Source organism: Astatotilapia calliptera, chromosome 3, assembly GCF_964374335.1.
Source record: "Astatotilapia calliptera chromosome 3, fAstCal68.1, whole genome shotgun sequence".
Lineage (NCBI taxonomy): Eukaryota > Metazoa > Chordata > Actinopteri > Cichliformes > Cichlidae > Astatotilapia > Astatotilapia calliptera.
Window position 1 is genome coordinate 6,790,358 of NC_137424.1, and position 13,507 is coordinate 6,803,864.

Below are 13,507 nucleotides of genomic sequence, written 5' to 3' on the forward strand. Positions count from 1 at the left end.
AGTGATGACTGTGTGTTTGGATGCAATGATCAGTCCTGGAGTCTGTACTGCTCTGATGATGGTCCTGATTATGTCTGTCACAATAACAGATCAACATCCATCTCCTCCTCCTCCTCCTCCTCCTCCTCTGTCTCTAACAGAGCAGCAGTGTATGTGGACTGTCCTGCTGGCACTCTGTCCTTCTACAGAGTCTCCTCTGACACTCTGATCCACCTCCACACCTTCAACACCACATTCACTCAAACTCTTTATCCTGGGTTTTGGGTCTGGTCTGGTGGCTCAGTGTCCCTGTGCTGAGTGGAGTGTAAAGAGTGTCTCCTGTTACAGAAACACTCTGACTGTTGAACAGATAGTTCAGTCTGTACATGTCTGTCTCTTTCACTCACAAACACGTTTTCAGATTCATGGATTCAATCAGTTGATGTTTGAAACTCTTCTAAATGATTCCTTGTAAACTTCTTCAGTCACAAACAAACAGGAAGTGATGTCACATGTGTTCCTGTCCACACAGCAGAATGAGTCTATTGCTGACAGTGATGTACAAACAGAGTGAGCATTTCTGAGGCCCAAAATAAACTGAGTAGTTCACTGAATGAACAATGGACTGTGAGCTCAGTTCCTTCATCATTAGTATGGATTATATATGTATATGTATTATATTAGTATCATATATATCAGGTGCTGCTGCTTTCAGTCATTGTGCAAATGTGCTGTTTGTAAGCTTGTAAAGCTGCAGTCAGCTGAGACTGAAGAAGTCACCTGATCAGTGAGCAAACGTTTCTGAAAACGTCCAGATGAACAGAATCAACCTTTTGGGATCAGCCAGCAATGCAGCATCATTGTTGTTCAGCTTCAGAGGTTTGCAGGAATGAACTGATGACCAGAAACAGCTGCAAAGTCCAAGAAAATACCAGCTGGAGTTCAGCTGCATTTGAAGAAGTCAAAGAAAAGTAAGGATGGCAAAGGGCGACGTTTTCTTCCAAAGAGCTGCAAACATGGTCGACGCCTCATTAGAAGAATCATCTGGACATTTGTGAGGAACTCTAACCAAGAAAGCAACGTCACACAGATCCAACAGACAGTTTCCATGACTGCAAGTGTTGAGTGGAAAAATGCTACATTGCATTATTGCATCCTCTCACCACAGGAGGCGCTGTTGGCACCACTGATTGCTGATCAGCTGTTCTCTGATGATCTGATTGATACTGTGAATAACGGGACTCACTGAACTCTGTGACACAGTGAAGATTACAGAGTTTAACTTCACCCTTTAAGACTGACCACAGAACCAAGTCCGCCAGAGCTTTTGTTATATTTTTACATGCTGTGGAGCCATTTGTGGGAGCATTTCAAGTTGCTATACATCAATACAACTGTTATAGCCCTAATTTTAATAATATGTATGCATTAAGTCCATAGTAACTACATAAACTGCAAAAAAAACCTCTGCTCATCCATCTCTGTGTGTATCAGGATACATTTGGTTCATAATACACAGAAAAATCAGAGTTATTACCTGTAATAAATGTGAAAGATTCCTGCAGTGATAACCAGGCAGGACTGAAACACATCCAAGCTGTCACCACGGTAACAGCACCGCCCATCCACAGGTGAGGGGAGGAGCAAAAAGAGGGACTTTGACCATTTTATACTAAAAACACTCAACTAATGTTTCTAATATGAAACAAATAAGCCCACATTAATGTGAGCGTTTATTAAATAATAATAATGATGATTTCCTCCTGATCTCATTTCCACAGCAGAGAAAACTGTGGTGTATATTGAGGTGGAGGGTGTGGTCTGTGGCTCAGGTGTAGAGTGAGGGTGGGGTGCACCACAGCAGCATGCTGGGACTGCTGAGGGTGGAGGAGGGAGTGATGATGACATCAGAGCTGCAGCACAGAGACCAGTGAACACACAGTCTGTTCATCTTTGCATAGATACAATATACAGCACAATATTGAATGACAGACACGCTGTGGGAGCTTCCACAGATACACTGACGTCAGCATCCAGAGTCCTCCTGCTGCTCCCCCCTCAGAGCCCCGTGATCAGCACCAACACATTCAGTTAGATGACAGAGTCCAGCTGCAGCTAGAATCAGCTCCCCTCTGTGAACAACAGCACAGCGTCAGTGTTTCACACTCAGTGAAAGGAGGAAACAGCAGAAGAACACCATGTGTGCTACGTTTCCCAGGACACACTACAAACTGCACAAATACAGAGCAGCACGTGGAAGGACCTGGAGCTGCATTTACAGAGCTGCAGACAGCGTGATGTCCTGTATGGACAGGTGGAAGGAACCAAGTCCTCAGCTGGAACACTCGTGTTTGTCCACAGACAGGAAACACAGCAGGAAACTTCCTCACAGAAGTGCAGCTCATGGATAACACACTTCCTGTCAGTCAGAATGAGGCTGCAGCCAAACACAGAAAGGTGTTTTTGTCCAGATGAGCCCAGAGAAGAAACACGAGTGTTCACAGACATCAGAAGCTCAGAGAGGTGAAACATGAGGTTGGAGTCCTCGTCAGCATCCAGAAGAGCTGCTGTGAAACCCTGAGTACTCATGACAGACTCTGATGGCACAAACACATCATGATTCAAACAGAAAGACAAACATGGAGCTCCTGATCCTCCTGCATGAGAACAAGCTGACATGAGCGCTGTGTCTGAGAGTGTCTCCCTGTCACAGTGACAATAACACAGCTGCTGCTCACAGTCATTAAACTGACCTGAGGTCAGCTGTGCTCCTTACATATGAACCATGTGACCTCACATCAGTGCTGTGGATGACTGTAGTCATAGAAGAGTAGAGCTGTAGCAGGTGGTGTGAGGAGGAGGTGGTGTATTGTAGTTAACGCAGTACTGAAACACTCCAGCAGAGGGCGCTGTTAAGTCCTTATTGTAACACAGTTACTGTGTGCAGTTAGACTTCATACATAATCTGCACTTATTTCCATCAGACATGCTGTCAGTAAATGATTGGTTTCTATTGATTCTACTTCCTGTTGACTCGTTTGATGACAGTGAAACAATCACAGCTGATTGTGTGATGATGTAAACTGTCACTGTTACATTCAGTGTGTGTGACATAATGTTAGTGCAGGCTGATAACAGCCTGGTTCTGTTAGAAACACATGAACGTGTCCATAGATCAGTGTGTGTTTAACATGAGAGCTTCAGCCCTGCTGATGTGTTAAATAAAGACATGCAGGAAAACTGATGAGACTCTGAAATAACTCTTTATATTTATAATGTAACTCTGCATCAAAAGAACAACAAAGGATCCCAGACAGGTTTCTGTGAACAAAGACCATTCTGATGTTTCTGTGTTTCTAACACTTTGACATTATTAGTAAACAGACTGCAGTGAGCAGCATTTATAAAGAGCTTCTATATAAAGATATGACAGCTGTTTGACAAGTTTATCACTCTGTGTTTGGACCTGATCAGTCCAGCTGTTTACTTGAAACATCTTCATTTACCTGTTCTGTTATATTCATGTTCTTGTCTCTGTTGAAAACACATTTTAATGTCCCTCAGATTTTTCTCCCAGATGAATAAATATAAAAATGACACAAACTGACTGCAGCTACTTTTTGTCCTTTCTGTCAAAAACCTTCATGTGACTCATGAGAGACACGTTTCAGCTGTTTGTGACAGATCAGAGGCCAACAAGTCATTTATAACACTTTCCATCATTGTTTAAAGTTCTCAGTGTTTCTGTGTTGCTGCGTATAGGATCTCCCAGCATCATCACTGTGCTGTCCAATCATTGTGTGCGAGGTTACCCTTATAGTGCGATGTGTGTTTGCACAAAGAGAAGCATGTGTGTCAAATATAAATAAGCACAGAACAGAAACAGCTGCTCGTTTCTTCTGTTTAGAGTCAAGTTAGTGTTTTGTGTCTTTGTTTGAGGCCTGATGTCGAGCAGAGGTGTGTGTAACTGCACTGGTCTGTTATATGTGTGAAGTGTGTGCTTCTCTTCAGCATCATCTTTGTCACTGCTGATTCCTTTGTGTCATCATGTGTTGAGAAGAGAGAACAGTTATAACGGAGGAGCAAAAGGAAGCCCTGAAATCTGCATCAACAAGGAAGTGTTGGCTCACCAGTGATCCCAGCAGAGCCACTGGTTTGGCTCCAGTTGTTCTAGATTCAATGATGTTGTTGCTACAGATACATGTCAGCATCTTTATTGTAGTAAAGTCTTGTAATGTGAAGATAGAAACAAGGCAGCAAACAGCTCCATGATCTGATCTTAATGATGTTGTTTTTATTCCTGTCTGTCAGAACTGGATTGGAAACTATCAAAGGTCTAAAAACAGCCTCGACCCTCCCACAGAGCAAACTTTACACATGTCATCTTTCAGCTACAATCTTTGTTGCAGGGATCTTCTGCCAAACAAGGCTGAGAGAAGATTTCTTACAGCTGTCATGTTGATGCTGTTTCAGTCTTTGGGCAAACACACTCATATATTAGGGCTGATATCAGGGCTGCACAAGTTCTTTGTGTTTGTGATCATGAATAATAGAAGTGTGGAAGGCAAACATGTTATTGTTGGATGAAACTTCATGAATCCTTTGTAGATTTGAGCTGTTGGAGCCTTTCTTTTCTCTTCAGGTGTACAGATGCTGAGGAGGCAGGTGAAGCAGGTGGAGCTGTTGTGATGCTGGCAGAGGGTGTGTCTTAGTAACTCTGTGAGGCAGAACTGGATCCAACATTGTGGATGTGTTGATGTTGGAGCCATTAAGAGTCTCTGGCCACACTGTAGGATTTCCCTTTGATCCACTGTGGGGGCATTTTGGAGTCTGTCAGTGAAACTCTTCATGTTTGTGTTTGACTCCAGTTTATAGAAACAGAGGAATGTGTCATGCTTTTGTTCGGCCTCCACAAATACACACATTTGTTCATTGGTTGGACTTTTTGGAAGGAGACACATTGAAAACCATGTTAATAAGATCTTGTTGTTTCCTGTGGATCCGACACAGAGAGTGGACTTCAGACAGAAAGCGTGGAAGAGATTTTAGAGGCCGTGTGTGGCAACAGGAAGTTTCTGTGTGTTTGCTGATCTTACATGTGGAAAACAACACGTGATGTTTGTGAAGTTCTACAATGATCATTGTTCTCACAGCATTTTGAGTGGGAACAGTTCAAACTGGGAGTAGTGGGAGTTATTTACTGATTGAAACAAGCTGAATGTTTCTGTGACGATGAAGATCAGCAGCTCAGCTGATCAATGAACTGACATCTATCAGTCGTTTCATGAGATGAAGTCATCAGCAGACATTTGTTCTGACTGTGTGATGAATGTCAGAACGTCAGGGCTCTGCTTTAGTCACTGCTTGATGATCATTGGCTCATTGTTGAATCCAGGGGCCCAGTCTGACCTCTGACCTTTGCTGCAGGTCTTCTGTGTTATCTCCACTTTCATGTCTGATCTTCTGCTGCATCGTCCAAAATAAACATCTGGATCATTTCCAACACTTCAGCAGATCTTTAGTTTGGGCAGTGCAGCACAGAATAACACATATTGTACTATACTGCCCACTTCCTGATCTTATTGGATCTGTGTGTGAGGTTGGTGAAGGAAACACATGTTTACTGAGTGAGTCGCTGCCATTAGGAACTAGTTTTTATATCACAGCCTAGAAATCACACAGGACCATTTCTGCAAGTGAAAAGTCGTCATTGGAGGAAAATGATTGTGTAGTTTGTGCGACTGAAGAATTGTCCCAACTACATGTGCTGCTGACCTTTGACCTTTCCTTTAGGTGCACAGAGGAGTCTGTGGAAACATCCAGAGCTGAGGCAGTGCTACAGATGCTTCAAATAAAGTGGTGTATTATCCATGTTTTCTATGGATCACATCCAGTATCCTGATCTAACGAGCCCCCTTTTTGTGGATTTTAGAGCCTCTGACTTTTGCTGCGTCTCATTTCAAGCACAAGAGCAAGAACTGGATGAAGAAATGGGGCGAGTGGGGTCAGTGTGGTGCACGTCAGCTGTGCTCACACATGCTTTCACAAAGAACATGTGTGTTCATCGGCAGCATTAAGGTGCACTTTAGTCTTCATAATAATAAAGTATTCTGACTTTATTCTTCTGAATCCTCACAGTCATGTTGCAGCTCTGCTCTGCTTTAAGAACATGTTCTACCAGGATGTTACTTTCCTAAACGTGTTCTCCAAATGTTCCAAAGACTTTGTTCTAAGTAGTTCTACATGATGAAACATCCCCAGTTTAAGAAGGACACACAAACACCATCTGTCCTTTCATCATGTGTACAAACGTGTTCAGATGTCAAATGTACCGTGAATGGATGCAAATGTGGATCGTTCCAATAAAATGAGACAGTTTTGTAAGTGGATCACAGTTTGAAGTTCATTGAAACCTATAAGAACATGTTATTCAAACCAATTTTATCCAACAGGAAGAAGCATCAGGGGAACAGGAAACATTCAAACATGTTTACTGTAAGAACTGCACAAAGGAAGGAAACACAATCCTACACACGAGCACTTTAAAATGGACATTTAGCTTTTCAAACATCAGGGAGCTGCAATAACAACACTGTGCCCATTCTGATCAGACTGAAAGATTTATAGAGATTTATCCATGTGCTGGAAAAGGATTTGATATCAACATAGATGCAGATTAGCAGGAGCATTTTCTTCATATTGATTTAGAGTTCAGTACCAGGAATATGTAGAATTAACATCTGTGTGCATGACGAGCAGTGTTGGTCAAGTTACTTGAAAAAAGTAATCAGTAACTAATTACTGATTACTCCCCCAAAAAAGTAATCCCGTTACTTTACTGATTACTTATTTTCAAAAGTAATTAATTACTTAGTTACTTAGTTACTTTTTAAAAACACGCTTTACAACCTGAAGAGGTGATAAAGCGATAGATCTTTCAGCCCAATTCTACTTTTTCTGCATAATCCATCATACAAAATGTAATCAGATGGAAAAGTTTCTTTTTAAAACTTGTTTTATTAGTTTTAATCTTTTAACTTTATCCATCAAGCAAAAATGTAATTATCTGCAACATTCTCTGACTTGAATAAATTAGTTTAACATTTAAACCTATTTTCTACACATTCCAGCACATAAAATAAAATATTTTTTGTGTTTTCACTCACTCTTTCAAATAGATGCAAGTAAAACACAGCAGAAAATAAATAAAGTCAAAGACTCAGCGGTCCTTTTGCTCTATTTTCACCTGTAAAGCAGGAGCAGGGTAGGCGGAGGTTTACCCTGGTGCAGGTGTGCCGCGGTCAGTGGAAGAATCCGCGAGTTTCTCTGTGAGTTTCCCATTACGTCGTAGCTACTCGGTGCTTGCTCGGAAGTTTAGGGGTTTTTTTCGCTGTAAAAAGAAGTTTTCTTCCCACGCACGATGGACGCTAATGTTTTTGTCACTTTTTATGGAATCAAACTCAAAGTAAGGTCAGTACTTCCACGCTTTAAACGCTGCACGCTCATACTCTCTCCCGCACTCGATATATTATCCATTGTTGATCTGCACACAGCTGCTGTCACCAACGTCGCACTTGCTTACGTCACTGTCATGAGACATTCTCGCAAAAAAATCACGGTTTTAGTAACGCAGTAACGCAGCGTTCCTACGGGAAAGTAACGGTAATCTAATTACTGATTTTGCAATAGTAATCCCTTACTTTACTCGTTACTTGAAAAAAGTAATCAGATTACAGTAACGCGTTACAAGTAACGCGTTACTGCCCATCTCTGATGACGAGTGATGACAATTCAAAGTCAGGCTTTCAAAGGATGTCAGAATTGGTGTCTCTATCTGTGACTGTCCCAGAGGAACCTACCTGAGGGATTATTACAGATCTGTCTATATAGAAAGACTTGCATTGATTCACAGTGTACAATTCTTTCTAATCTATTAACATCTTCCTCCAAATCCTGTTTCTGCTGTTTAATGACATATGTCTGAATACAGACAGTGGAAAAATGTCAGTCCTAGTTTTACTGGATCTCAGTGCAGCATTTGATACAGTTGACCACAACATATTACTCAAACGACTGGAGAACTGGACAGGTCTTTCAGGAACTGTACTAAACTGGTTCAAAACATACGTAGAAAACAGGAAATACTTTGTATCAATAGGTAACTTCACATCTGAGCAGACAAGTATCACATGTGGAGTTCCCCAAGGTTCCATCTTGGGACCCTTTCTGTTTAACATTTACATGCTCCCACTGGCACAGATTATAAAGAACAACAAAATAAACTGTCATAGCTATGCAGATGACACACAAATATATATCACAATGTCACCAGGAGACCAAGGCCCCGTACAATTTTCTCCAGCTAAACAAAAACAAAACTGAGGTAATAGTCTTTGGCGCCAAAGAAAAACGATTACAGGTCACCAGAGAACTTCAATCTATACATCTAAAAACCACAAACCAGGCGAGAAATGTGGGTGTAGTGATGGATGCAGACCTAAACTTAGAAAAACACATTAAGACAATAACAAAGTCAGCTTACTATCACCTCAAGAATATTTCAAGGATAAAAGATCTGATGTCTCAACAGGACCTGGAAAAGCTAGTCCATGCATTCATCTTTAGTAGGCTTGATTACTGTAACAGCATCTTTACAGGTCTACCTAAAACATCAGTCAGACAACTACAGCTCATTCAGAACTCTGCTGCTCGAGTCCTCACTAAGACCAAAAAAGTGGACCACATCAGTCCAGCTCTGAGGTCTTTACACTGGCTGCCTGTCCGTCAGAGGATAGACTTTAAAGTTCTGATGCTGGTCTATAAAGCTCTGAATGGTTTAGGACCAAAATACATCAGTGACCTCCTGACCCAGTATGAACCTTCCAGATCCCTCAGGTCATCTGAATCCGGTCTTTTATCAGTTCCCAGAGTCAGAACCAGACACGGAGAAGCTGCATTCAGCTTTTATGCTCCTTATATCTGGAACAAACTCCCAGAAAGCCTCAGATCAGCTGAAACACAGTTTATTTAAATCCAGGTTGAAGACTCACCTATTCTCAGCTGCATTTGAATAAAGCACCAAATCCACACTTTTAAGCTTAAATTTCAAAACTTACATTTAACTACTGATTTTATCTACTGTTCTGATCTGTTTTGATTTTATATACTGTTTTGTTTGTTAGTTCGTTTGTTTGCTTGTTTTAATCAATTTTAAATCATGCTTTTTATTTGTTTTTGTTTCTAATGTCTCTGTAAAGCACTTTGAATCACCTTGTTGTTGAATTGTGCTATACAAATAAACTTGCCTTGCCTTGCCATCAGTAGGGCTCAAACCTCCTGCTGTTTCTACTGGACCATAAATTCTACTTTATGATGATCTTCAAAAATAAAAACGTGAGTTTATTTGTGAACTCTGTGAAATGTGTCTGATGTTTAGTTTGAACCAATCCTGTGTCAGCTGCAGCCACATCATTGCCACACATACAAATGTTCCTGTTTAGACCTGCTGGCTGTCAATGGGCTTCATTCCATTTCATTTCAGCCATTTCCGGTGGTCGGCTGTGATCTAAACTCAACATGGCTCCTGTGTTAGAAGAGCCTCTGATTTTAAACTTTGCACATTTAATAGTTTCTTTCCAACACTGTGGAGCTACCAGCCCAGTATATGTAGCCCACAGTAGATGGAGTTATCAAGCTGACTGACAAACATCAGGACTCATGTGATCCCTACATGTGGACCTTTCACAGATGGATCCAAGTGCAGATTCAACTCTGCATCACATTTGACTTCAGCTGTTACACACTTTCTAGCTGTGTCACTTCCTGCTTTTTGGATCAGATAGTTTATCCATGACCACAAATGTTTGGCTGCATGTTTTTATCATCTATATTTCCAGTCTTCATACAGCCGATATTTCATGTGAACTCCAACCTGCCAGCTGCCATCATGTTTTCAGGGTTCATTCAGTGTTGAAATGTAGGACAAACAGCAGCACATGTTCTCTAAATGTTTGCTGCAGTCATTTTAAATGAAGCTGATACTACATGAGACATTTTCCATATTTACTGTCTTTGAACAGAGAATAATAAAGCCATCAAACATATACAGGCTGTGCAAATACAAACTTCTGTGGTGCATTTGTTGACCTGCAGAGGAGAACAAGTCGGGCTTTTCAGCCCTAACACAACCTCTTTGTTCTCAATACTACAAAACCTTCAAAGGCTGATATGCAAGTTTGCATGAATCACCAACACAGTTGTATTTGTTTCTAGTATAATTATAAATAAACTGATCAAATATCTGCTCACTGATTAGATCCAGTATCTATTACAGATGAACTGGATATCACAGCGCATGTTGTTAATCCGTCATATCAAACTAAACCGTGTTGCTGGTGTAAATATCCTCCAATAAAGTCAGATGAGGGCTGCTGTTGCCAGGTAACGATGATGTCACACTGGATCTTCTGATCTTTAGCATCGTAGCGCTCGGAGTCTGATGTTGGCTCATGTGTTGTTAAACACCAACATGACGTTCTACTAGTCAAGGCCTCAGCTTCACCCACTGATGCTGATCACACAGACCCACTAATAGAACTGTTTTATCAGGGTTTGATGCAGCGTCAGCATTAATGTCACATTTAATCAGACACATTTACATTACAAGCCCACTACAACCATATGGAACTCCAAAGTGTTCAAAATTAAATAAATAAATAAGTCATGATGAAATAAATAACTATGTGAATAAATAAGACACAGATATGTAATGTGAGAATGATATTGTGAAATAATTGAACACATTTTGAAAAGAAGCTCATTATTGTGAAATATATTGCATTCTGCTATATAAATTTACTTATTATTGTGAAATATTATTTCATGATCATTATTTTTCACAATAACAGAGATTATTCCTGAGGCATTTTATTTATTCCCAGCCATTTTTAATCCAAAATGTCCTTTTTTTCAAAGTCAGTCTTTATTTCAAAATCCCGTTTTTCCCAATGGCCTATTTATTTCATCATTATTACACATTATTTGACCACAAGCAATCTTTTCTGGTTTGACGCCGTCTTTGTAGCCAGAAACCAGCTCTCTCCTCGGCTTCCTCCACTACACGCTTCCCCCACGCCAGTCTCCTCCGTCACTATAAAGGGGAGAGTCATGAGCTCCATCACCCTCACCTGTGCCGTCCAACGTCCCGCCACCAGCCTCCACTGCAGCAGGCCAGAGACCACACCCCTGCCACAATAAGTAAAAGTATATCCTTGCTGTACCCTTAATGCTAAATGTGCTAAATTAACCGCTGCCTTTGCCCCTTTGGGATTATTCTTATGTCACTGGGATGTTGACCTTTGACCTTCACATTAGAGAGATGGGCAGACATAATTAGTGTATGAATTTTAAAGTAACAGGTAATAAAGAGAGTGTAGCAAATGTAGTCAGGTTTATTACTCTGTATCACACATGAGTGCCCGAGGGAGGCGGGGCTGACTGGGGAGACACAGGAAACAGAGAGACAGGGCTGACTCGACATGAAACGATGAAACGTGGGACACGGGAACAGAAACTAAACACAGGCTGAAATGAACACTGAGGGAGGGAGAACTAAGATTACTGAGAGCCTGATAAATAAGAAGAACAAAAACCAAGAAAAACAAGAGTCAAAGAAAACCAAAAACACAAAGCATTGGGCCAGGACCCACTGCTGTGACATTTATATGTGATAAAAACATTAAAAACTGCTCAGATGTTGAAATCTTTCTACGTATACTTTAGGTTCAGCTCTGCAGCCTGGCATTTGGTTAAGCATGATTCAAACATTTGATTTTGTTTAACTGGTTTTAATTATAGTTACTTTTTGTGAACATTTGTTGCAGCATTTAAAAATACATCATTTATTTTCAAACTTTTATTTGATTTAGAGCATCATATTTGACCAACGTAAATGTTTTAATTTCATATAAAATAACTGAAACAGTGAACTAAATATCTGAAATCTTTCCTTCCTTAAAAGTTATAATCCTACTTAAGTTATAGTGCAAACGCTTAAGCAACAAATATACTTGATGCTAATTAATTCATATTTCCCTTTGATGTTGCAACTATGCGGTCACTTCTGTCTTTAAACAAAATAATATTTTCCAGTTACAGAAATCATAAAGTCCAAACTAAAGTGCTACTGTTGCTATATGCATTTTATATAAATCATGGATGATGGTCCTGGCATGAAGGAAGAGAAAGTTACAGGTTGCATCCTTTGACTTTGTCTCCGTGCCTTTGGGCGATTTTCAGAAGGACAGATGTTTCTGTTCAATTCTTAAATCAATTTTTTCAAACACAAACACTATTTTAAAGCTTCTAGAGAGTAAAATATTAATGATAATTATAATAACAATAATAAAAACAAAAGCTCTCAGATCCATCAAACCAAGCAGCAGAAAGAACAATAACTGAAGAGAAAACTTTAACCTTGTAGACTTCATTATGTTCCAGCTGCTCTACAGACGCTGTGACCTCGAACTTAAGCAGGTCGTAACGTATGTGCAGCTCAATAACTTCATAATCAGACCCTGTGGTATTTAGGCAGCAGAACAACTAAGAATAACAACTACAAATAATGTTTTTAGGTTTCTGTTGTACTGCAAGGTTCTGTACAGGAGAACCAAACCAAGAGCAAATATTACGTCTCATTTACACCTGAGCACGAAGAGCCATCAACATTTAGCAAATTGAATCATCTTTGTTTAGATGCAAGAAGAATCATATAGAAATGAAAAAGTAGAAATAGAAATCCAGAGCAAAGATATCCTCTAATTCAGCGTAGCACATGAGCAGCTGCTGCGATTCACGTAAGCATTCGGCTCGTCGCTGTTGCAGATTTTTCTCTCGCTGTTCTGGCTCACAGCGCTGCAAACACAAAAATAAATATCCCCAAAGCTGTGAAAGGGAGCTAATTAGTAAGAGTATTGTTACTCTCCGCAGGAGTAGTCCAGCAGTAGAAACCAGTCCAATAACAAGGTGTGTAACATCTAGCAGGGTGACAGAAAAACCCAGGGTAACTTCTAAGGACCTCAACGTCTCTCTCACATTGTGTTTTTTAAACATGCTTCCATTTGTCACTTCAGTCTTTACTCTGAAATACAGGAAGAGAAATCATGGCTGAAACAATTTCTCATGAAACCAGGGGTGTGGTCCAACAGTCAGTTTGGTGAGGAAGGTTCCTAACTGAGAGAAGTGACCCAGAAGTATCTGTGTAGCAGCCACAATGAATCCAGATCATGAGCTTTATTAACTGATCAAAGTCTCTTCTTTCATCTTCTGTATCATTCAGTTTGCATTGGTAATGCCCATTATTGTAATGCTTTTTTAAGACGAGCAAAACTTTATTTCACTTTGGGTTAGCTGGGATAAGTGATGGATGGAGGGAATTTTACTTCAGCCACAGAAATCCTAAACAGGAAGGTGGAGCAGAGTTACAGTGGATCACTATCCAGCAGGGAAACAAGGTTTATTTCAATTTCTT

The 13,507-nt window shown here is 40.4% G+C and overlaps 1 protein-coding gene across 2 annotated transcripts in view; it reads left to right on the plus strand.

The window, feature by feature from the left end:
• LOC113011595 (NACHT, LRR and PYD domains-containing protein 3-like) overlaps positions 1-13,507 on the plus strand; it is a 604,422-nt gene that overhangs the window by 384,788 nt on the left and 206,127 nt on the right. The gene's annotated exons all lie outside the window — the stretch shown is intronic.